Source organism: Neltuma alba, unplaced genomic scaffold (assembly GCF_004799145.2).
Source record: "Neltuma alba isolate B1F8T4 unplaced genomic scaffold, ASM479914v2 tig00011396_pilon, whole genome shotgun sequence".
Classification (NCBI taxonomy): domain Eukaryota; kingdom Viridiplantae; phylum Streptophyta; class Magnoliopsida; order Fabales; family Fabaceae; genus Neltuma; species Neltuma alba.
Genome location: NW_021636085.1, coordinates 577,665 through 603,709, shown reverse-complemented (window position 1 = coordinate 603,709; position 26,045 = coordinate 577,665). Strand labels below are relative to the sequence as shown.

The 26,045-nt window shown below is 33.0% G+C and overlaps 1 long non-coding RNA gene across 1 annotated transcript; it reads right to left on the bottom strand.

Moving 5' to 3' along the window:
* Positions 1–4,250: 4,250 nt before the first annotated feature.
* LOC114712817 (uncharacterized) lies at positions 4,251–24,238 on the bottom strand. The gene is made up of 3 exons (XR_003737281.1): positions 24,226–24,238; positions 22,903–22,913; positions 4,251–4,317 (listed from the first exon to the last, which is right to left on the bottom strand). It is a non-coding gene; the product is annotated as an uncharacterized LOC114712817 (long non-coding RNA).
* Between the last annotated feature and the right edge of the window lie 1,807 nt (positions 24,239–26,045).

The following is a 26,045-nucleotide window of genomic DNA, read 5'->3' as shown; positions in this document are numbered from 1 at the left end:
AAAACAAAATCATTATTATTATAAGGCATTTCCACTTCCACATGACTATGTGTTCGGGGAAATATGTATATGTATGTATCTGTATATATCAGTGGAAACATAAATTGAAGAATAATCCTTACCGTATCTGAAGTAGATGACGGAGTTGTTGAGAGTTTTTCTTCGTCAATTCTACTTGTTGATGCAACGGTATCCTATGTAACTCGTAAAATACGAATGGGTTACTAAAAATGTTAAAATAATTAAGAAGCATGTGGTATATTAATTTAAAGAGAACTCTTTATTGGTTCGAGTCCTTGTTAGAGGCACCAATGTACATACCTCTGTCAAATTTGGCAAATTACTTTTTGTTTTGTATGTTGTGGAGTCTCTTATGGCAATTTCCTTTGATACTTCCTCACTCTAAACATCAACAAAAAGATATAAAAAGAAGATAAGCTGAGTTTTTATGGTGTTAATCACCATAATAAATCGAATTAGCACACAATATTTATTAAAAAAAAACACTTGATTTATTTTGAACAAATGAATAAAACAGTGAGGTAAGAGAGAAATCAATTGTTGATTTCCTTAGTGTGGTTAGTTATAGAAAAAGTATGATATGCATACATTTTCAAAACTTGGGGAGCCATTATTCTGTTGGGACATTGTTGAGTCTTTTTTTATGTCTTCTTCTGATGATGCCTCTTCTTCGATCTGAAAAATAATAGAAGATATATTAGTTTACTATCAACATCAACTTTGATTCCTAAAGGGTATATGAGAGGCTCTTGCAAACTGCTATATAGACTAAAAACAATATCATTACTATGAAACCCTTTCCACTTCTGCATTGCTGCATAATTGAGCGTTGTTAAATGAAAATACAAGTGAAAGTGTTAGTCGAGAAATGGGTAGTTAAGAATTTTATGACATTGTTTTATTATAGTGAAGTTGTTGAGAATAACACAAACATTTGGTCCAAAATGGTTAAGAATAAATTTGCTAAGCCCAGCAATGTCAAACCTGAACATCTCAAGCCTAAATCGTCAGAACATACCAGAAGACCCTTATATTTTCATTAGCTATTGATATAATTGCTTGACACGTGTATTTCATGCTCTGCAATTATTGTTTTTATTCCTTTTTCTCTATTAACTCAATAGATGGACTAGGCTTGTGTACTATATTATGTGATCTTCTTCAATAAGCTTGCCCGACAAATCATGCTAAAATGTGTTAGGTTTCTCGCCAGAGTTGGCTCTGATTCCTCAGAACAGGTATAAAGAAAATAGTGAGTTGAGGTCATTTATAAAGATTGTAGTCTTAGCCCACTAAACAGGAAAAATTGGGGGCTTCTGCTAAAATATTAGTAGCAAGGGAAACTTTTATTCATGTATTGGTCAATTTTATTTTTACTTAATCGCGGTATAAAAATTATCACTTCTCATCTCCCTTTTTTTTTTTTTTTCCCTTCCGATCACTTTAAGCTGATTAAGCTAACACATAGTTGTTACAATTAATCAATTTAACTAATTTTTTTTAAACTTTGATTCCTAAAGATGCATCGTAGGCTCCTGCAAACTCTTGTATAAATTAAACAAAATAGTGAGTTGAAGTCATTATTAATAAAAATAATAGTTAATATACAGATCCTTATAATTTTAACTAATTTTTAATTATGTTTATTTTGTTTCTTATTATCAAGTCCTTATACTTTCACTTGTTTTTATTTAGACTCTTGTAGTTTTTTTTTTAATCTTTTTATCAAGTTCTTATTGTTTCATTTGATATTCAATCATGCCCCTGAAATTTTTTTATTCTTTATTCTATACGTTCTAATAATATTCTTTGGTAACAATTTTATCTTATTTTTCTTTTAAACTTTTGAATTAAACATATATCCATGTTCATTTTATAATAATATTTTTTATTATTATAACTATAAAATTTGAATTACAATAATAAAACTTTCTAAAATCGTAATATAATTGAAACTAATTTATAATTTATTATTCGAATCAGTTAATAACTATTAATTATTTAATTATTTTCATAATTAAATAAAAATTAATTTAAATTTATTATTAATAACTTATGTTTTAATATTATTTATTTAATTAATTTAAGCTAAATTAATAAATCAAATTAACGAAATACAAGGAGCTGGTAAAATTATGTGAAATTATAAGCGCATGATAAAAAGGGGAAAAAACTACAAGGACCTAAATAAAATCAAGTAAAAATATAATGACCTGATTAAAAATTGTTTGAAATTATGAGGACATGCAAATTAATTATTCATTCACAAAATTGTAATCTTAGCTTAACCCACAAAATAGGAAAAAGCGGTGGATGTTGTATGGAAATTCCGCCAAAATCAGCAGCGAGCGGAATTTTTATTCATGTATTGGTCAATTTCTGCCAAAATTTGTAGTTATTGTTATTAACCCTTTCTCTATAATTTCGCAACAAAAGCATAATGCGTGTACCTCTGGCGATTTTGGTGAAACTATGGAGCCTCCTTCAATAACCTCGGATGCCTCTGCCTGCTCGGATTCCCATTCATCCTGAACAATCACAAAACATATAAGAAAAGATGAAATGAGTTGAACTCTGATCATTAAACTTTACGAATTAAATCAAGCTAAAATTTGGAATAAAGGAAGAATAATATGTAAGAGAGGATGTGTTGGCTTGGTAGCACACACGCTTGTTCTGTTATTGACTATTGTTAGGTCTCTCTCCAGAGTTGGCTCTAATTCCTCAGAACAGAGTATAAAGAAAATAGTGAGTTGAAGTCATTAATAAAGATTGTAATCTTAGCCCACTGAATAGGAAAAATAGGTGATGTATGGAATTTATGCTAAAATATTAGCGGCGAGGGAAATTTTTATTCATGTATTGATCAATTTTATTTTTAGTTAATCTTGGCGTAAAAATTATCATTTCTCATCTCCCTGTTGTTTTTTCATCTCTTTAAGCTGATTAAGCCATTTTATGAAGTTTGATACTAACCTCCCGACGCCAGGAAGCAATATAATCTACGTAGCCATCGTAGTCTTCATTAGACAGTGTATGATATAGTAATGCAACCACTGCCAAAATAAAACAACTACATTATTATGAGAACAAATTTTAGCAATTAGTAGTTGTAATGAATTAGCTCTGTAAATACTTACTTTCTTCGACGGTACCATAATAAGCTGAAGCTAAAGAAATAGCAGGACATCGACGCACATGACGGATTTTAACAGTCTGAAAATTAATGCCTTGACAGATAGTATGAAGAGCTGGCAGGTTTACTAGTCTTATTGCAATTAGTTTTGGAAGCACATTCTCGAAGACCAGCTTCTGTCCCTCTCCCTGCTTCCATCCAAACACTTGCCCAAGCTGAGGGGCATCTTCTATATCCACATGCCAGAGTCGTGGAAGCTTACCACATGACATAGGGAACAAGCATTTCAAACTTATGCTATGCGTCACTGTTATTACGCGTAGCTCTGGGAAACATACTTGATGCGGAGTCATAGGATTTTTGTGATTCTCTTCATCCTCCATAATGCTCACTAGCTCTTCGCACTCTGATACCCGTAACCTTTTCAGTTTTTGCAGCCATCTTGAGGTAGATACGCATAAGATAAATTTCAAATGCTTGCATCCCTGGATTGTTAGCTTGGAAAGATTTTGAAAGCTCATGTAAATAATAGGTTCCACACCAATATCCTCCAACTTGGGCAATTCTTGCGTGTTGGAAAGTGGTTTACCTTTCTTCTCAAGAGGTAATGCCTGTGGGTATCATTAAGATATATGAGTATTAATGATTTTCTTAGTTGATCAATCATAAATTAACTGGAAAAAGAAGTCGGAAAGAGGTTTACCTTTCTCCTTGACAGATCTTCTTGTCTTTTATGCCCATCAACCAATAAGTCTATCAAAGTTTTCAAAGGAAGTTGTGGGCATTTATTCAACGTAATGTTTTCTAGATATAGTTCCTTCACAGAATAGTTTTTAGCACAAATGCCAACCATATTTGGTAAATCATCAAGGTATAGCCCTTTCAGAGCTGGGAGATTAATATCAACCTGAACATTGAGATTCTCATCAGCACGGCATTCCCCAAAGACATGTGTCAACATTCCAGCCTGGTGATCCACACAGATTCTAAATGCTTCAAGTCTTTTGAATAAAAAGCTGGGAATATGTATTCCAAGTGGCTACAACCATCGACTTCAACCTGATGTAAGTTGGGAAAATAGAGTTAACATTCCCACGATCATGACCATGCTCCTCATCTGTTACTATGTGCTCTAGTGCATCGCAATTCCAACTTCCAAACTTTCCAGCAATTTCAATGATGAGGCAATGGATGGCGTAAAGAGTGACTTTAACTCAGAAAATCCAAGTATCTCCACGCTTTCAAACTTCTACGGGTATAATGGTGGGGTAAAAAGACCATGAGCTCTGTTGACAACATAATTCACCTTTAATGCCTGTATTCCATACAAACATGTGAGGATTCTTCATCTTTCATAAATTGAAAACGAATGGTACAAGTTATGGTACAGGTTCAAGGTTTAAACTTTTCTAATATAAACAAATTGGGGAAAATTAAAGAGAACAACCTACAAAAAATAATATTTATTGAAGAGATATTAAAATTTTGTAATCATTTATAAGGATCAAATATAAAACTGTAATTTCAAAAATAATAAACTATTCCTAACTAAATTCTTAAATTTTTCTAACCACATCTCACATACGCTCCTCCGTGTTTTAGGGATCAACTCCTATAATACATAACAACAAATTTCATATTTTAACAATATTGGATTAAAAGTAAAATTGTATCACTTTCAACATAAATCAACGAATCAGAAGAACAAATGAGCTCCGTAAGTTGGTTTCATATGATTTTTGAGGGAGATATATGGCGGCAAAAAAATAATGTAGAAATCAAATTGATCAAACATTACTCATAAAGTTTTTCATAGCTATAATTTTTATCTGCACACTATTTCTTATTTGTTATCAATTTTTATAATCTTTTTGTTTTGTTTTCTCTCGATCTTGATATGTTTGTATTAAAGTAAATGGTAATAAAAAAAATTTAAAGATGAAAAAATTCTAAGAAATATCTCTAAAATTTCAAAATCTCAAATAAAAAATGACTACAAAAATATGTTGTCATTTACTTCTCCAATGTTATCAATTGCTATTAAAGTGTAGCAAGCATGACCGATTTAGAATTTTAAAATTCAAAGGTAATTCTTTGGATTCTCCCTTTTAAAATTAAGGGAATGGAAAATTTTAGGTAAAAATAAATATTAATAATGTTATTTAATTAATTATTTTCTATTTTCAAAAATTGAAATTGGTAAAAATATTTATAAAAGTTCTAATTCTATTTATTGAAATTAATTAAAATATATCCATTTAAATTTAAATATATATAAAAAAATATGGTAAAACGATTTATAAAAAATAAGTCAAGAAAGAGATATTTGGGAGAAAAAAAGAGGGCTTTCAATTGCAGCTTAAAAATTAACTATTGATAGCACAATTCATGCAGATGAATGATTTTACTTCATTGTGTGTTTAGATATATAAGATATTTTAGATAGATTAATATAAATGATTCTGACTGATTTTAATAAATTTCGTTTCAAATATTGATGAGAAAAGGATTATTAAAAATTTTAGTTTAAATTAAGGATTGTTAGGGACTTAGGGATAATTTATTATATTTTAAATTTATATTTTAGTATTTGCTTCTTATAATCAGATCTTTTTTAGTAAATATTACTTTTTTTGGGTCCTTCCCCCAATTTTCCCAACAAAATGAAGTTCTTCTACAATCAGTAATTTATAAATGGACAAATTTTCGGGTGGGTAGCGTACAGAAGAAGACCCAAAGCAGTGTAAATATAATGTGCCAAAAAAAAACGTGCAAGTAATTTGCAGCATATATTTGAGCGAATTTTTTGGTTTTTGCCAACCGTGCCTAGTGTCTCAATTAGATGGAAAAAAGAGAAATGCAAAATTAATTTTGTTACTTTAAGACAAATTGATATTCTCATCATATATACAAGAAGAAGTTTAGCAAAGCATATTTGGGTGATTCATAAATTATTACAAATAAAGATTTAAAACAAAATAGAGTAACAGATATTACCTGATTATGGTTTGATTGAGTGTCTATGGGAGCAGAAGTGTGACGTATAGTTGAGGCTTTTGATTTTGCCCAAAAACAACATAGATGACCCCTTGATAGACTGCTACTGCTGTCTACTTTTGCACTTGGAGATGACTTTTGAACTTCATCAGAACAAGGCTGTGGGAGATAACATTCTGCATATATGTTGATGAAATTCGGTACCTCATAAATTCTCAATTCTTCTAGCAACTGGAGGATGGCTTCTTTCCCCATTTGGTGCAAATCTCTATGCTTTGGATATTGCCCAAATACATATTTTAGTTTCTCACAATCTTCAATCTTCATACTTTCTAGTAGTGGAAGGTCTTCACAAAAACATATTGGCAATATAAATTCTAATTCAGCACAGAGGTAGATCGTGAGATATTTCAATTTTGGCAACATTGAGTCATGACTCTTTTGATTAGGATCCTGATCATCCATAGTCTCTGCTACTATGCATTTCAACTTCGAACATTTTGTAATATCCACTTTTTCCAACTGCTTTAGACTCTGTGCTGTGGATGCATGAAAAAGGCATGTCATTGAACATTCATTTAGATATATGGATTTAAGATTACACAGCTCTAACTTGCCATCAAATAACGTGCCTTCCAATTTTTCACATCTAGATAAATCCAGCTCCTTTAGTTGCTTCAAAAAGTCAACAGGATAAGGCCCATGGCATAGTTCTCTCACATCCACAGAAGAAAGCCTCAGTTCAACCAACTTGGAGAAGATAGCCACACCAGGTCGGAGATTCTCAGTATGGATTAGGCACTTTATCTCTTTCGTTGAATACAAAGAGAGCCTAGTTAATTGATCTCTCATGCTGTCATCTTCCACAGATAGTATGTCAGGAACAATATTTGTCCATCCTCTGTTGTAGTAATCTCGTCCTAAAACCAAAACTTCGGCTCTTGCCACAAGGAGCTTAAATATTTCATTGGAGAAGTATACTTTTAAGTTCATTGAATTAAAATATCTAGATACTGAAAGATCCTCTTTATAATCACTATAATAACCCGGAACCCGATCCATTATGTGATACCTTTCCAATCTAGGAATTGTTGTAATTTGCCCGTCATAATCATCCACAAGATTTGAATCGTAATACAGCTCCTCTAAGAGAAAACAACTTCCAATCACTTCAAAAGGATTATTTCTTCCAGTAAAAGAACAGTTCACCATCTCCAACAATCTCAATTTTTGAAGTTCTTTAATTTCTTTTGGCAATTCAATAATCGAACAATTGTTCAATTCAAGGCTCTCAAGGTTTTTTAGATTTGCCAAAATAGATATATCTCCTAATGACTTAAAATTCTTTATGGCCAAAGTTCGAACATTTGTCAATGACAAAGGCGATTGAAATAAGGAAGTAGCTGAAGTTTCTAAATCTGACAAACCCATTAAAGCCAAAATTTTAAGGTTCTCCATCCCTTCAAAGGGAGCATCAGGAACTTTGATCCAAGGAGAATTTGCATCATTTATCCAAAGTAAAAGAACCTCAAGTTTTTTGCCATCAAAATGATTCGGAAAGTCAACTATGTTCCAAGATGAATATTGGATGTTTTCATTAAAGTTGAGTTAGAATTCATGCCCACTTGAACCTGTTTGTTTCCAATCCATAGAGCTACCTCCCGAACCAAGTCGTGCATTTTGACACATTCATTCTCAACTTTAATAACAAACAGGAATCTATGAGCTCATTTTTAATTGGAGTAAAATGACTCCTTGCAACAGAGTATGTGTTAGCTTCTCCACAAAGGCCAACACCTATAGCAATCCTAGTTAAAATTCTATAGGTATTTCATAATCTTTGGGAAGAGAGAGCACAAGAGGAAGAGTTCTTGAGCCTTTTCATTCCTGAGATTATCATAGCTTAATCTCAAAGAGTTATAAGGCTGTTTTAAATCTTCTGGAACATCGTGAATTCCCTCATGAGTCTGCAATCTTTTCAAACCATCCTGCCATTCTGATAAAGGCCTAGACTTTAGTGCACTTGCCACTGCTACAATTGCAACTGGTAAACGTCCACACTCCTTCACAATGCCTAAAGCCACATCCTTAAAACCATTGGAAGGACCATCTATGCTCCTGCCAGCATAAGATAGGAAAAGATCAACTGCATCCTTTTCATTTAGGACCTCAAGTTTAATAAGCTCATCGCATCCCATATCTATACAAACTCTCAGATCACGTGTGGTCAGCAAAATAGCACAACAACCCTTGCCATGGCGGCCAAGAGGAATCCCTATTTCTCGCAGTGTAAGCTTTTGCCACATGTCATCTAGTATTATAAGTACCTTTTCTCCACCTTCTGCTATTCTTTTCCATAATATTTGCGCTTGTTCAGATTCATCCTCTCCTTGGGTTAAACGCAGACCCAGGTGTTTTGCAATGTTGTCCCGAATATTTTTCAAGTTTGCATCCTTTGAGACAACACTGAAGATGACTTTATCAAACAACTTTGATTCTGCAACATCTTTACCTATTTCTATTGCCATTGTGGTTTTCCCTGTTCCACCTAGCCCATACAATCCAATCATAAACTTGTTGTCATCTTTCAATGCCTCCTTCAGCTTCTCAGAGATCAACTTTCTATCCTCAAAAGTCATAAAATTTGAAGAAGAATAGAACTCGATGCCTGGAAGCCCAGTTGATCGAGCAACACGAGCGAAGTTACTCTGTTCCATCAGTCGTTTAATCGTTTGTGTCTTCCTTTCCAGCTCCTTGCCTCGCTTGTACTGCCAAAAGCAATTAGTGACCAAACCAAACCATTTCTTCTTTCCTTTTGTGTCTTCTCCTATGAGACCATTGGCTCTGTCTAACCACAGTGCAACGTGATCTTCAACCTGATTCTCATTTCGGTGCTTGGCTTCGTCAATATCTTTAAGCACTTTGTTTCTTCTTGCATTCAAACTTGTCTTCTCCTCTTCAAAGTCGTCAACGTAGGTCTTGTAACAACACAAGTATCTGAGTTCTTGCTCTGCTTTATCTACCAATGATTCGGCCACATGGGTAGCCACCTCCTCTACTATTGGCTCCATCTAACATGCACCGATATGCGATGCAATTAGGGACTGTTGGCTACACTACTATTATAAATGTTTCAACTACACCTACCATATTCTAGATAGCATACAAGAAAAATAATTCTCACGAAAGTCTACATCAAAAGGAACGTTATGCAAACTTAGTTTAAAGAACCTACGAGAATGTTCTTACTCTTAGAGTGCGTTTTTTGTTCTTTCTCCTTTTCTCCTACATATTTTTTTATTTCTTTTATTTCGATCTCCCTAACTAGGATTTCATGACTAAAGAAAATATTATATATGTCCCAAATAAGGGATTTATTTACAAGTGAGTGCCAACGAATTTGTTAAATAAATATTTTCAAGAGTTCCTTGTGAGTCAATTGTAATTAATTTCACTTACAAAATGTCATGTGTGCCCTTTGCCTTTGACAGATGGGTGTTGATTGACTCCTGACAACTTTTGACTAGTCAAACATTTCCTTAAAATGTTTTTATTGAAATACTTAATTTGTACTAATGTACCAGTCAAACAGTACAATATAAATTTACAAGTAAATGTCTAAAAAAATTGATACTTTAATATTTAACACTCAAGCTAATAGATTTATAAGTAAATTTACATGATGTTTTTATTGATTCTTTTACAAATCGATTTGCCGTTCAACTTCTTAAGTTCATGAGTTGTTCCATAAATTTATAAACCAACTTCAAAGTTTATAACTTAATCAGTTAAAGAGCACTTATAATTAGGTCCGCTTGTAAATTTAAGAAGATGATTTGTAGATCTAAGAAGATGATTTATTAGTTAGTAAAACACATTTTTTATTTTAATTAAAATATCCTAACTATCCTTTTATTTCACCTTAACCACACATGCACCCCTTTTTATTTTTATATTGGCTAAAGTGTATTTCTAGTCACTTAATTCTAAAATTATTAATTTTAAACGATAAGTTTTTGTAGTGATCATGGTTGTTTTAAAATTTAAACTTAATATGTTAACATGTAATAATATTTTATTAACATTTAAAATATCAATATTATCCTTTTTTATTAACGGTTTTAAGATTAAATGACCAAAAATATATTTTTGAAAGTTAAAGAATTAAATTGAAATATTGTATAAAGTTAAATGACTAAAAATATACTTTAACATTTTATATTTTAGTCCTGACTGTTAATACTATCAAAGAATATTTTAAAATATTCTAAAAGTATATTTTAAATTAAAAAATACATCAAAATAAATCTTATTTACTACTTGGCCCCTCATCCTACAAAATCTTTAATTTATTTTTTTGTTTTGCCGTAAAAGCCTTTTTTTTTTTCGAGAAGAGCAATCATGAGTCTATGAGAACAACGATTAGGCAGAAAAAAAGATTTGAACCCAGCAAATAATATACAAGATATTTTCAAATTTCGTGAAACTTGATATAAAATGTCGCACATATCCCTTGGCTTTTACTTCCAGTGACAATGGTTTTTTAAAAAAAAAAATGCGCTGACCAACCACCAACAACCGCTGCACGGTCAAAAATACTTTTAATAAAATAGTAAATTTATAATTTACAAAATTGAAACATAGCACATTTACAAGCAAAATTTAACTTCTTAAATTTACATGTAAATTTATATAAAAATAATAATAATTTAATATTTCCAGGTTAACTTCATATATTTAAAGTTAAATTTTCAAACAATAAATTGATTTTTTAACAAAACGAGGATTAAAAGATTATTTAATTTAAAATCATACATTATTAAAATAAAAATAGTTAAAATAATATATATTAAACATGGAACATATTTATTTTGATGGTCCAAACGGTAAGCAGCACTGAAATTGAATTAGCTTTATTTGAAGATAATCACCGGTGTAGTAAAACTATAGAGAGATGCAGTATTACGGATAATACACCTAATTTAAGACTTTATTTGAATAGTCAAGCACAAAAGCCTTCCCTAACTTATAATTAAAGTAAATAAGCTATTAAAAAAACAGGTAATGGCAATCTTCCTTTTTCCCCCCCTCAATTTCCTTTCTATTTTGGTCTAAAATGACAACAAAAATCACAAATCTGTAAGTTTCATGTACCCAATCAGGATTTGATAAATAAAACTGAAGATGTTTAGGAGATCAATTATTTAGTATACATAACCCGCACCTGAGTTGATAGTTCAAGAAAGCTGTAAAATTTTTTATAAATAATACTACAATTAAAACTGTACACATACTAACCTGGAAATTAACAGGAATCCAAAATTGTCAAGCAGGCTTCAGGTGACCAACTACGATCTGAAAAATAAAAACAAGTCAAAGAAAGTTTAAGAGACAATATGTGTGTTACACGCGCACATATATACATGTATTTAAAAAAAAAAGATATAAATATAATTCATAAGTATAGTGGAGTACAAATACTCACCTCTCAAAAGATGCCTTGGATATAAAGGCCTCTTTTTGTTTTGTTTTTTTGTTTTTTGTTTTTTATTTTTTAATATAAGGGGACTACGAGAACAACGATTAAGGAGAAAAGAAAATTTAAACACAAACTTTTGTTGGGTTTTCTATGAACAACGATAACGATGATCAACCAAAATTAAAGTAGAAAATAATTCAAATTAACACAAAACAAAGTTTAAAAAATACAGGCTCCTTTCAATGGACAGACTTTGAAACAGCAGAAACCTTAGTAACCGGAGAGAAAAAAAGTGAAAACAGGAATTCAAGTAGAACACACAATTTTTTTTCCCCTTTTTTTAAAGAAAGACAAATAAAGAGAACTGAAAAGAAGAGCACACAATTTTTTTATGTCAATGTCTTGACGATGGATGGAAGTAGAGAAGAAAGTGAAAGGAGAGGATCGAAGTACAGAGGAGGAGGGCAAACAAAGTAGTAAAGACGAAGCACAAGGGAGAAACGATCAAAAGGAAGGATCCAACAAACAAACAAGAAGATCGTAGAAGAAGAATAATAACAGAAACTTCAAACAAGTGGGAGAGATGATGATCCACAACCCAAATGGAACTGAAGCAGCAGGAACTGTGGTGGTATATTGGTGAACACAGAGAGGCTATATGCTCATAGTACTTACCTTGAATTACCACTCCACTTCTTATCATAATTACTTGTGATATTCTTTCGTACAACCTCATTTACAGACTGTAAAAATTGCACATTAATTCAAAAATTATGTACTAGCCGCCAATATTTCAACCAAAGAATGGCAATGCCAGCTCAAAAGTAAAAAACAGAATAAACGCTATCACCGGAGAGATGGGCCCTCCTCCAACTAAAGGCATTGACTGACTTTTCCATTCTCATTCGTCATTTTAAGAGGGTGTTTGGATAACAACAAAACTATAGTTTCAGAAGTGCTTTTACGGATTACAAAGTAAATATGTGGAGGAAGTTATCTCGTTTTGCGGAAAAATACCCTAAGTATATTCTAATACTTTTAATTTTACACACAAATTGGTGAGAGGAATCCAAACTGCAGAACAGTGGTGATTTGGTGAACAGAGAGAGGCTATTGCCTCAAATAGACCCTAAACAAACAGTGGAAGTCGGTGGATGTGAGTCCTATTCAACACTGACAGTACAAATTGCTTTTTATTCAAATCAAAAGGAGAGTAAATGCAATAGGTGGATCATTAAAAAGTGACTTGTGGGCGGAAAATAATGCTCTCTCTTTTATTGCTGGAGCCAACATTACTACTGTTAGGTCGTGTTTAGACGGTAATTCTTGTATAATTTGATTGGATATATATAAATATATATCAAATTGGGAAAATTAAAGAATATAAAGATAATATTTTAAAATACATAAGAGAATAAAATTATTTGATTTTAAGTTATTAAAAATAAATTAAAACGCCAAGAGAAACGATAAAAATAAACACATATTTACGGGTACATGCAAAAGAAGGCCATGCAAAAGATGGAACAAGATGTTAGAGCTCCGCGCTCATATGAATAGTTTTTTTTTTTTTAAATTTTGTTTCCTGATTATGGGAGTTTGCCAAATAAATACTTATTCAATCTAACAAGACAAGAACAAACATGCTGAAGCACTTTTTTAAGTGTCTGATTTATAGGAAAAATCGGTTGGAATGGACAAGAATGAAAAAGGAAATGGAAAATTTCGGGTCAAAAGCCTGTTTGGGTGGTACCAAAATGAAAAATGAATTGATGAAAAATTTTATGGCTGGTTGGATGAAAATATGTTGAAAAATTGTGCAATTTTAGCATGTCACCCTTAAGAAAAGAATATAATATTATTAAATAAAAAAAACACATTTTAACCTTATAGAGTAATGGAATTATTAAAGATATTTAATAATTCAAAAAATAAATGAATAAAAATGTATTATAATTTAAATAAATATGAGTAATAAATATGAACCTTAGAAAAGGAGCAATGTTACCCATATCATTAAAAATATTAACAATCAACGTTAGCTTAATGTTAGTTTTTCAATAGTTATTGTAGATTTGCTCTTTTTTAATATTTTTCGAGTGATATTGATAGTAAAAAATTTCCAGATGCCAACAATTCCTACGCAATTTTTAAGACAAAATTGAATCTGAATCCAAGTGATTATGTATTTAAACTTATTTTCAAGATGAATTAGGCATCGCAAAATTAACGGTGGCACAATGTTACCATTTGTCAATTTGATAATTAATTGGATAGAAATTGTTAGGCGCTGCTGAGTTCTTTGTTCTTTCTTTGGGATTCTTTTCCACGTGTGACAAACCATTGACAATAATGTAGAGGGCCCTCAATTACCACTCAAAAATTTAACTTCATTTTTATCATTCTAAAACCTTCCTCAAGTTCTTCTAGTAAGAAAATTTCTTCAATTAAAGTATATACTCAGTTCACGCTTTATAGAACCACTTCCTCTGTTAAAGAGTAACATACTTAATTATTCCAATTAGTCTTAGTGTATTCTTCTAAAAAAAATGTTATTTATAATGTTTTTCTTAATGTTTATGAGTTGGGCCCATGACTCTAATCTCATTCTTTTCCTATGAACTCTGTTATTTCTCACATTTTCAATTGCAATTCTGCTCTAAATTATAGAGGACTATATATATGTTTTAATTTCAGACATCAATTGCTATATATCAGCTTTTGGATATTGCTCCTTCATTAACTACTTTCATAAGCTATCTTGCATGATACAAGTAGAAAGATCCATAGGATCAGACTTCCACACTGCTTTCACTTGAAAACAGAGGATTTCAATTTAATAAAAACAAAAAAACCAAGTTAACTTCCTCTTTTTATTTGTTTCACTTCTCTTTAATAAGATTCTTAATCAAAACGTAACAACACAATCATACTTTAAATAAGTGGCATTTTTCACAAACAAAATGTTAAATAATTTTAATTATGCTACATAAAAAAAAAAAAACAAAGAAAAGCAATCCCAAGCATTCACTGGCTATAAATCCTTTGAATACTTTGGAGGGCTTATTAATGATTGATGAACATTTTTATTTACAGGTCATACCAATCATATTATCAAAATTTTTCTGAACGAGACGAAATCCATGTGAAAAATTTGAGCCATCTTTAGAAAAATGGAAAAGTGAAGTCATGATTATGCATGGGCCAAAGGTGTTTTGCTCCCATTCAATAATTGATCTCCTTTGTAGCCAACCACCCTTGACGGGCGGGCCCGTTAATTAATTAATTTTTATAGACAAAAAGTATAAATTAAATAAGTAAATATAATATATTTTTTGAAACATCATAATTTTTTTTTTTAATTCACTCATTTTCTTCCCTACTTAATCATTGTTAAGCGAATATCAATAGAGTTAATTTTAAAAAAATTAACAATAATATAAAATAAGTCTTACGTATATGATCAGTATTAAGTTACAAATTAATTTCTACGTTAAGTGTCGAAGGAGTTTTTTTTTTCTTGTGAGATGATGCCAAATTTATTTTATTTTATTTATTATTTTATTATTTTAGAGGTGAATTCAAGACAATTATGCTTTACCCTATATTTGATATGAGGGAATAGAGAGGAGGAGAAGGGAAGAAAATTTTTCATGAATTTAATTTAAAAAATTAAAAAAGTTGGATTATAACATTTTGATAAAAAAAATGCAAAATAAATAGTAATAAAAATTAATTAAAAACTTTTAATCCTATTTCATCAATTTTTTAAATTAAACTCATCAAAATTTTTCTTCCCCATCCCTTCTTTTCATTTTTCTCGTACACCTTAAAGAAAAAGAGTTGTGTGTTAAGTCATTTATATATATATAGAGAGAGAGAGATCATTAGAGAGGTGTAAAATGAACTGTGATAAGGCCTTCTCACAAGTCAAGCTTTCAATCAGTTAACGTATTTTATGGGGTTTCTAGGCCACATAATGTAACGATAATGAAAATATGATTCTTAAATTGATAATACTATCTTTTCCTTTTTTTTGAACTTCCCTTTACAATGAGATTCCTAAATTGATAATGCCACTTTTTTTTTTGTGAACTTCCTTTGCGGGACCCCTTTTTATTTTGTATAGTTATTTGCTATGCAGCTCACAAGTCTCCACCATGCCGATGTGCCCAAGTTTTTTTTTTTGTGCCAATTGTTAAAAAACACTTAGGTCAATTTTCCTACAATTATAATATCCACCGTAATTTGTCATATGTTCTTTTTTTTTTATAACTTTTTTCATATAATCATTTAATGCTAATTTCATGTGGAAAAAAAATCACATTGATTAGAAAACATGACATACTGATTATAAACATCTTTATCTAAATAATCTCCTCTTATAGTGACTATTTATCTTTATACGAATATACTACCAAAAAACATCAAATTAGCGACGAAATTTAGTGACGAAATTTTCGTCCCAATCAAATTAGTGACGATTAGTGACAGAATTTAGTTAGCAACAAAATAGCGACGGAATTTTTTCTATCACTAATTCCATCGTCACTAAATAATTAGTGATGGAATTCAAAATTTCATCTCTAACTAGCGACGGATTACTGACGGTTTAGCAACAGAAATTAATCCATCACTAATTAGAGAAGGATATCCTGTAAAAATTTGTCATAAATTAGTGATGGATTTGTGATAAAAAATTTCATCACAAATTGTGATAGAAATTTCCATCAATAATCCGTCTTGGTGACAGAAATTTAAAATACCACATAGCAATCATTGATCGCCATCACGTGTCATGTTTATGTACCACTCACATTCTCCTCTCTCTCCCATGCCGCCATGTCATCCCTTCATCCACATGATCGCCATGTGCCCATCACTATGAGCCGCCACATCATCGACGGTTACACCTCAGTAACTCCTCTATCTCTCATGTTGCCATCATCTCCCATCTACGTCATTGCCACTTGTCCATCATTGTGATCCACCATGTCATCATTGGACACCACCTCAACTCCTCCTCTCTCCCATGCAGCTACATCATCGCCACGTGTCTATCATTATGAGCCGCCACGTCGTTGTCTTGTTCATATCATCACCATGTCACAAATTGAGCCATTTGTGAAGAAGTGATGGCTCGAACCTGAGACCTTATACGCGCGTGTTGAAGCTTTGCTAATTAAATTGAGAAACACTGCAAAATTTTTTGCAAAAATAAATATATAATATTTTTAATAAAAATTCAAATATATATAATAAATATTATATACATAATTTAACATATATTATGTAGTTTAATATATATTATATAACTTAATATATTATTATTTATTTGAATTTAATTTCTATATTTTAGTAAAAAGTTTCTTATCATTTATATTTTTATTCAAATATTTTAAAAAATAATAAGTATATATATATTTTTATTTTCTTTTCTTTATAATATTTGTATTTTTTAATTTTTATATAATATATTATTAAAAATTATGATATATTATATTTTTATTTTATAACAATTTTAAAAAATTATTATTTATATTATATTTTTTGTTACGGATTTGTGACGGAAATTAGTGAGAAAATTTCATCACTAATTTTCATCATAAAATGAAAGTAGTGATAGATTAGTGACGAAAATTAGTGACAGAATTTTTTGTCACTAATTTCCATCACTAATCACTTAAAACAGAATTAGCGACGGACTTGTGACAGAATTTAGTACGAAAAAATTTTGTCACTAATTCATCTCTAATTTAGTGACGGATTGAATTAAAATTCCGTCACTAATCTATCATTAATTTAGCGACAAAAATTTCTGTCACTAAATTCTGTCACTAATTTTAGTGACGGAATTTGTGGGGATTAGCAATGGAATAAAATTCCGTTACTAATCCCCTATTTTTTTGTAGTGCAAGGAGGATAAAGCCAATTAAATTCCGCGAAGCACATTTATTGTGAAGACTTTAATTTTAATACTCTTAGTTTGAGAGAAATTAGTCTCAAATCTAAAGTGACTTGAGATATTTTGAGTTACACAATTAAAAAAAAAAAAACGAATGGGTGGCTTGAAGAAGTAAATCTCCTTTAGTTTTCTTTGTTTTTTTCTTTTGGTTTGAAATTTGAAGGCAAAACAGCACTATTAATTATTAATAGACGGGCAAACGAAAGGAAAAAGCCTAGTGATTGGAGGGTAAAAGGACAAGAAGGAGAACAATGAATACAGAGGAAATACGAGAAGGATGTTCAAGAATAAATCAAATTGGCCCCAATAATTTCGGATTTGGCTTTTCATCTAATTTCATATCCGAAAAATTATTAAGATTCTAATTACTTGAGTTGTATTCGCGTGAGTTTAGTTAGTATCTAGAATTTCTATGAGAGTTTGATAGGACTCATACCGTGAAAAAAGAACGAATAAAATTCAATTACAAGTCAAATTATATTTAATACTCGCAAATAATTAATTTTTTATTTGAAATTATATATATATATATATATATATAATTCTCCCTAAAACTAAAGCAATTTTAAAAATTATTCGCTGGCCCAAAAAAAGTGTGAGTCATTCTACCTCCAGTCCTAAATAAAGAGGTAGTTGACTAATTTGTGAAGATTAAAAATAAAGTTAAGTTAGTTATTTATAATAAATAGGTGTTGTTTTTCCTAAAATATTCTTACTAATTAAAAGTATATTGACTAGAGTTACTGTTATTAGAATGACTACCTTGAAAAAGAATACATAAATATAAGAGACAAAATAAATTAAGATTTTATATTTACAATTGCCTACTTAGCATTCATATTACTAAATCACAAGATCAATGGCAGATAATTTTTCAATTTTGTGCTTCAATTCATAGATATGAATTACTTTTATTCGGGCGTTCTTGCTTGGATTATTTCACTCCTAATCCTTAGGGAAAATATTTGAATGTCATGACTAAAAATAATCTCTAACTTTTGCACAGCAATTTCAAAACCTGAGCTTATACAAGACTATTAAGCCTGTAAAACTTCTTTATAAATCAATACATTGAACATTTTTGCCTTAGTGAACGATGAGATACCACATTTGCCATTCCATCTGGCATCTTAAAAATGTGTCCGAGAAAAAATTTGCACAAATAGTTTATAATACGGTAGACATAATTTTTATTTAAAAAAATCAGGTCAAAATGATGTGTATAAAGCAAGGAACCAAAAACCGGACCGGATACTAAACGTGCGATAGTGGGTTAAGGGTTAATGGTCTGACCGAGGTCAAACCGGAGTCAGACCGTTCATATTAAAATAATACAATTTAATAAAAAATAATTAAGAAATAACTTTATGAATTATAATACCTAAAAATTTAATTTAAATACAACATTAAAAATCAGGGTTATATGCTGTGTATTTTAAATATTTATTATTTACATAACACGGTACAAGCAAGGTCAGGAAAATGAAAAGAAAAAGAGGAAAGGAAATCACAAATAAAGACCCTCGAATTAGCAAAATCACTCTATGGTCACCTGAATATGCCAAATTACCATGAGGGACCCGGTCTCAAATTGCAAATAGCAAATGTTGGTGAAAAGACGAAATTGCCCCTCAGTGATTTGAACCTGCTGAACCCGCGGCACGTAGTCCCCCCACTATCGACAACTTCCCACTGTTCTCTGCATTCTCCCTATTGTCTCCATTTTCGCACACTGCGTACTGCCATTTTGCCGTAAGAGTAGTGTGGAGAGGAGTGTTGAGACGGTGAAGAGCATATTTGCTGTGACAGAGGTGAACAAAGCTGTGGTTTATCGGCATTGTGGAAGGGTTCAGAGAAGTCGAAGGCATGTTGAACAGTGCGGCACAATCGCTTTAGGTGATCAGAGTTAGCAGCTACGTTGGGTGACTGATTGTAGTAAGTTTGTTGGCTAATTTTGTTTGGATTGGTTGCTGCAAGAATGTGCGAATGATTGGTGAGAGTAAAAGAGTTTAGGGTAGGAAAGTAGAAGTACCCAAATTTTGATTGAGTGATGAAGAATGTTTTACTGTGAAAATATAGGTTTTTTCTGTTAAATAACCTGTGGGAATGGTATTTATGTGGGGAGGGAATGACAATATAGTTTCGTAGATGACAATAATAGTAGGGAAAATAACGACATAGGATATAGTCAAGGTAAATTGAATTGAAGAGGTACTAAGTGTGTTTTGTTGTAAATGAGAAGGTGGACGGGGGATTTGACAAGTTTGTAACGAAAATGATAATTTAAGAATAGGAAATGACAAGTTGATTAATTGGGAATAAGAAGATGTCAATGCGAAATTGACAAGTTGGTAATGGGAAATAACAAGGTTATAATAGTGAATAACAAGATTTGTATGCGAAGTAAGAATTTGATAATAGGAAATGACTTGTTTGAATAACAAAGCTGAGTATGACAATAAGACAAGTTTATCATTTCAAATGACAAGTTAAATACTAGTGTATGATCAAAATAAAATTATGATAAGTATGTGGGAATAACAAGTTGAGCTTAAAGATTGACAACTTTTGTAGAGAGAATAACAAGTTTATCATAGGCGTTTGATTGACAGAACGAGTATTGACAGAATTGTTGTTAGTCAATTAATAAGTTGTGTTAGTGAACTATTGTAGGTTGAATATTTTGCAGGAAAAAGGACATGGCATCTAAGGGAGCCTTCAGATCAAAGCCGGCACACAATGGCTGGTTGCTATTCAGAAGGGAGTATTTGGCGACATTAGGTGATAGTGATATCAAAGGCAAACAAAAAAGACGCTGTGTCAAAGGCATGGAGAGCTTTGTTTGATGAGGAGAGGAAGAGGTACACAGAGGAGGCGAAGAAAAGAAGGCCAGAAAAGATTGAAGAGGAGAAGAAAAAGAAATATGTACCATCATTTTTAACCCGAGTGTCCTTGAAAGGTTTTAAGAAATTACTGCACTTTGTGAATAATAATGATGAGTTAAGGGATAGGGTGGAGAGGATAGGATTTAGAAGCTTGTTGAAGGTTGGATTGAAGAGACTTCCCCGCGATCTCATTGTGACTATGCTAAGATCATATGACCCACCAACACATCAATTTACAATACGGGGAAAACTGAGGAAATAGGAGCAAAACATGTTGAGAAGCTCCTAGGAATACGCCATGGTGGGGAGAAGATTAAAATTGAAGTTTCGGAGGATGATGAAATGTACAAGAACTTGAAGAATCAGTATCGGAGAGTGCTATTCAAGCAAATACTAGATGACATTATTTCTGGGGAGGAAGATCATAGATTTGAATTCTTGTTTGTCCTATACACGCTGGGTACCTTTCTATGTTCGTCATCTAGCTCAGAAGTGAGTGAGAGGCTGGTGAGAGTCATGCGTTCCACGATGGATGACTTTGAAAGTATGATTGGGCAACACATGTTATGGAGGACCTATGGAAAGAAATGGCTGACTTTGTGAATACTTGCTTCTGGTATGACTTCTTTTGTTTCTCACTGTTTCATTCTCACTGTGCAATACTTTATTGGCAATATGAACAATGTAATTGGTGATGATATGTGGTGTTGCAGCTTTTTTCGGTGAGCATTTTAACCTCATCCAAGGTTCAGCGAGGCTCCACCAGTGCTATCCAATACTGGACAGATGAGAAGATCAAAGAATTGGCAATTTTGAGAGGAAGAGCGTTAGGGGGCTGTTGTATGGTGAGAAAGGGAGTGATGTTGTGTCTGGCAAAGACGAGAGGATAAATGTTGATTCTCTGGACCCAGTATGTATATCTTTGGTAGAGTGATATTCTTGGTGAACTTCTTGTTTGTGATAGTTACATTGTCATTTGATAACTGACTTGGTATATTAAAACTTATGTTGTGATTAGGTTTAGTGAAGTTGTCATTTGTTATAGTTGACATTGTTACTTGATAAACTTAACCTGTTAAAAACGGTATCAAAGTTGTGATTGGGTAATGTGAACTTGTCATTCGGTAAAGATTAGGTTTGGGTTGTTATTTGATAAAGTTGTTATTGATTATGCCTGAGTTGTGATGGGGTCAAGTGAACCTGTCATTTGTTACAATGTAGTTGTTATTTGATGTACCGAAGTTGCTAATTATAATTTATTAGTTGTGATTGGCTAAACTGAACTAGTCATTTGATATAGTAAAGTTGTTATCTGACATTCTGAAGTTGTTATTTATACTACTGATGAACTTGTTATTCGCAATAGGGAGAGGTTGTAATTTGTTATAGTGTAGTAAGCTTGTAATTTCATATACTGAAGTTGTTATTTATAATAGTTAACTTGTCATTGGGTAAAGTGAGCTTGTCATCTGCAATAGTGAGATCATGATGTGGTATAATTATGTTGCTAGTAAATTGATAAACGCCATTGTCATGCAGGAGCTGAAGCAGTTACGTGCACGATTAATGAAGAGGATAGAAGAAAGCCATCAGAGGCTGATGAATATGGTAGATGAGGAGCTGTTGAAGGTGCACATTCCAAGAGAGACAGATGGGAAGAGAAAAGGAAAGGCTCCTGCTGAGACACTCGCATCAATTGTTAGTGGGTCTGAAGATGACGATGACAAGGAGAGACAGCATGCTGGTGAGACTAGTGAAGCTGTGCAGAAGAATGATGGAGGGAGTGATGGTGAGAGTAGTGGGGAGAAGGAGAAAGATGACGAAGGGAGTGATGATGAGACAAGAGAGGAGGAGGAGGAGGACAAGGAGAAAGGTGACAGGGGGAGTGATGATGGGACAAGTGAGGAGGAAGGCAAGGAAAAGGATGATGGAGAGAATGATGAAGATAGTCAGGACAAGGATGAGGGACAGAGTGCACAGAAGGACAATGATGAAATGGAGGGTGACATACCCACGCCTACTACCCCCATAAACCTGTCATCTAATGTTGAAGGTGATGATGCGGAGGGTGACACAGCCGTCACTGTATCCCCCCTAGCAATTGTCAAATATGTTGACCCTGTTGAGAGGCAAACCCCCATCAGGGTGGAACCTGTGACAGCAGCTGAAGGTGTGCAGGCACAACAAGTAAGGAGATCTACCAGGGTTCGCTTCAACAAATTAAGTCTCCTTGGTTGGAGTTGAAGGCACAAACAAGGTTGAAGAGGCCTGCAGAGGATAAAGAATTTTTCTTCACCATTGTCAGCCGAAGTGTGAAAGGTGATGAAGGCGACTAGTAAGTATTGTGATACTTAGCTTTTTTTCTGATGGGGTTTTGTTATCACTTGTTAACATAACCCATATGCTAACTCACTTCAACCATTGTCAGTCCTTTGATTAAAATGTATGATGAAGATATTACCCGACGCTTGCTGCATTCTCTTGGGGGAAATAACAGAGTTAGTAACAGGGTCATGTCATTAGTTTGTAAGGCTGTGGTGGATGAGCAACAGGCTGTGGAAGGGCGTGTAAGGAGGCATATTTTTGATGCGGACTTCATGGTGAGGTTTCTTCATTAGTTTGTGAAATGATAAGTTTGGATATGAAAATTACAAGTCCTCAAAGGCAAATGACAAGTGTAGTATATAAAGTAACAACACTGTTAAGGCAAATAACCGTCTAAAGAAACTAATTGCAAACTGACAAAATCAATTTGTGTTCTTTATTAGGAGTTAATGATCGTGACCCAGCTCGGTGGGACCCTAACTACCATGCACAACAAATAATTCCTCAATTTGTCGGGTACAACATAGGTGACTGTGACTTGGTTATGGGTCCTGCACTTGTTGGTGAGCACTGGTTTTGCTTTGCCCTTGAACCCAACACCATGAAGTTCTATGTCCTGGATTCCATGCGAGGAACTGTTCAGCCTAAGAAGACCACAACTAAGAAGAAGCAAGCAGTCACCTATGACCCTTAGGAAATGGCCATAGCAGGATGTGTAAGAATCACCTGGGCATATTACATTGTATTATTATTGTCTGAAATTATAGTGATGTTGATGAATTTGATATATGTGTAGAGAGAAAGGTTCCACGACATTATTGGCATGGTTAGGCCAGATTTGACTGAGAAAATGCCAAATTTGGAAATTGTGCGGCCTGATGTACCTCAATAGAGTAATTTGTGAGTATACATACATTGCACATGTAATTTGGTGATTTCCTATATTTATTCTCGAATTGTTAAACTGTGATGGTGGTGTTGTTCCTAGGAGGGACTGTGGGGTGCATGTCCTAATATGGCTCAGCAGATGGGAACCCAATATTCCACTAGAATACACCCAGGTGATATGGTTTGCTTAATTGTTGTGACTGGTAAAGGGGCAAAGTAAGATTAACTTGCTGTTGAATCTGTTTTGCAGGGAGATGTGGCAGCTTTTCGGCGTGATCTAATGTGGTGGCTGGTGAACCATGATAACAATGAATGCCGTGAGGATGCGCTGAATCTTATTCCACATCCACAGAAGGGGCGAACGTCCAAAAGGAGGAGAAAGTCCCTATAGAGAAAGAATTTGGGCCATGAAGGACATTGACTGTAGATAATGTTATTGCGTTATCATTATGTGTAGTGAACTTGTTGTCTGGCCTAACTGCTACCCAGTTATGACAATTAGTAATGGTGAAATGACATTTTTATTGACATCATTGAAATTGTGTTCAAGTGATGCTATTTCCACTTTTCTTTAACGTATGACAACATCAATATGCCAATTAACAAGTCCATTAAGCAATACATGAAGTACCTTTTTTTTTTAATGAAATGACACTATTTCCACTTTTGTTTAACATCTGACAACAGTATGCAATAACATGAAGTACCTTTTTTTTTTAATGAATACACTATTTCACTTTGTTTAACATCTGACAACTTAGTAGCTAAATAACAACTCGGAAGGAACATGAACTTCATTTTTTCGAATGAAGACAGTATTTCCACTTTGTTTAAGTGACAACTTCACTTGCGAAATAACAACTTCAGAAGTGGAAGCGGCGAAGTTCATTTTTTTCCTATTTAAATGACAGCCTTTCCACTTTTGTTTACCCAGTGACAACTTCACTTTGCGAAATAACAACTTCAGAAGTGATGGTGAAGTTCATTTTTTCTGTTTAAATGACAGCTTTCCACTTTTGTTTACCCGTGACAACTTCACTTTGCGAAATAACAAGTTTTGAACCATGGAATCAGTTTCAAATAACCCAAAGCACAGGTGTTTACAGCAACTTATTTGCTAATAACAAGTTTGTTACAATACAACATCAGTATGTCAAATAACCACAAAGCACATGTGGTTTGACAGCAACCTCTATTTGCTGATATAACAAGTAAGCAGTCTGCATTTACATACAACCAAGGGAGTTTACAGCAATACTAAGTCAAATAACACAAAGCACATGTGGTTTGACAGCAACCTCTATTTGCTGATATAACAAGTAAGCAGTCTGCATTTACAATACAACCAAGGGAATTTACAGCAATACAATGTCATTTAGCAAAAAGTAAGAGGTCCGTTTACAACAACCAGATTTTGCAATAGTCAATAACAAAAAGACATTAACAACGTCGTTGACTTCTTTTTTCCTTGTCAGCAAACATATTACTTGCAAAAATAGCTGTGTAGCTATGCAACTAGCAACACCTTCTCCCAAAAAAATTAAGAAGAGTGGAGCGTATATACACCAAAAAATTAGTTGTGCTTGTAGAAATTAACTTCAAAATGGGTTGGGATTTTTGCAACTCCTCCTTGTGTGTCCAGGTTGGTGGCATCTGGTGCAATGGTAGACTTTTTGTTCTGGAATTGTGATTCTGCCGTTTAGTCCTTGGTCTTCCAGGAGGCCTACTTGTATTTGGTGGTAAAACAGGGTTTGTTCAGCAAGATTCTCAAACATATAGTCATTTGGGTTAGGCATATCGATTGTTACCACTGGAACCATGCTCCTGCCATATATTTTCTCCTGTGCTGAAATTTTGTAACAGTCTTCAACATATTCATATACATTCCCCCACAGTCTTAATGGCTGCACAAGCATGGCAGCATGGAATTCCTGACATTTGCCAACCAAGACAACTACATTGGTGTAGACCAAGGTCTACTCTTTGATCTCCACGAGATGTATGTACACACAGTCTTCCCTCCATAATTGTCACAGCTCATATACCTACTGAAATACACATTCTCCAGAACCTTTGCCTCGGTTTTTGGCCAACACAATTCCTCCCTTACTCATAAACATATATGATGCATGCATCTTCCTTGCTACTTTCTCCCGATGCTCATGGATCATTTGCGCCACATTATGCTTTCTCTCCTTCACCATCCAAGAATTGAAAGACTCAGCTATATTGGTTGTTATATTGTCCCATCTTTTAAATGAGAACTTGCTCATTGCCCACCTATTCACATCACTTGATTGATAACCCATCATGTAACTCAAGAGACATAGTTCTCAGCTCTGCCATTGC